Source organism: Dioscorea cayenensis, unplaced genomic scaffold, assembly GCF_009730915.1.
Source record: "Dioscorea cayenensis subsp. rotundata cultivar TDr96_F1 unplaced genomic scaffold, TDr96_F1_v2_PseudoChromosome.rev07_lg8_w22 25.fasta BLBR01001420.1, whole genome shotgun sequence".
NCBI classification, from domain to species: Eukaryota; Viridiplantae; Streptophyta; class Magnoliopsida; order Dioscoreales; family Dioscoreaceae; genus Dioscorea; species Dioscorea cayenensis.
The window spans coordinates 3,475-4,228 of NW_024087811.1; the positions used below are offsets into that span (position 1 = coordinate 3,475).

The 754-nt window shown below is 40.6% G+C and overlaps 1 non-coding gene across 1 annotated transcript; it reads left to right on the plus strand.

Annotated features, from left to right (window-relative positions):
- The first annotated feature begins 330 nt into the window (after positions 1-330).
- Positions 331-436, plus strand: LOC120256396. Its single transcript, XR_005535289.1, has one exon. It is a non-coding gene; the product is annotated as a small nucleolar RNA R71 (small nucleolar RNA).
- The last annotated feature ends 318 nt before the right edge of the window (positions 437-754 follow it).

Consider the following 754-nt stretch of genomic DNA (forward strand, 5'->3'; position numbering starts at 1 on the left):
GTAATCAGTAACTATATGCCCGTCCCCACATGCCTCACAAGTCATGACTGACGCGGGTTTGGAAGTGACAAACTGTCAATTTTCTTGCTCAAGGATTCTGCTTGGGTGGCTAATGTTGTCACCTTGCTAAATTCTAACACATCAGGTACCTCAGGAACTGACTTCCCTCATGAATTCCACTATTAATTGTTCATGGTTGTCTCCTCAATCAATTGCTTGGTTGTCTCTAGGGTCTTACTGCTAAGTGATCCTCCTACTGCTGAATCTATTAACTACCTAATATTTTGATTGAGGCCCTGATGAAAAATATGAACTTCTACCGACTCAGGGAGGCTGTGATGAGGACACCTCCACAAGAGGTCCTTGAACCTCTCCCATATTTAAAAAATGATTCTTCATCCATCTAAGTGAATGAAGTGATTTCTTGCCAGAGCTTTGTAGTCCAACCTAAGAGGAAGTATCGGGCAAGGAATGCTTCAATTACTGCTCCCAAGTGGTGATAGATACGTAAGGAAATGCTTGAAGCCATTATTTAGCTTGTCCCTTCAATTAAAATGGGAATAATCTCAATATAATAGCATCCTCAGAAACTCCATTCATCTTAAGCATATCACACATTTCCAATAATCCTCCAATATAGCTATTAGGGTTTTCATCCTATAGCCCATGAAACTGAACCTACTACTATACCATCTATACAAAAGCAAGCTTCAACTCAAAGTTGTTGGCCACTACCGGTGGTAGGATAATACTG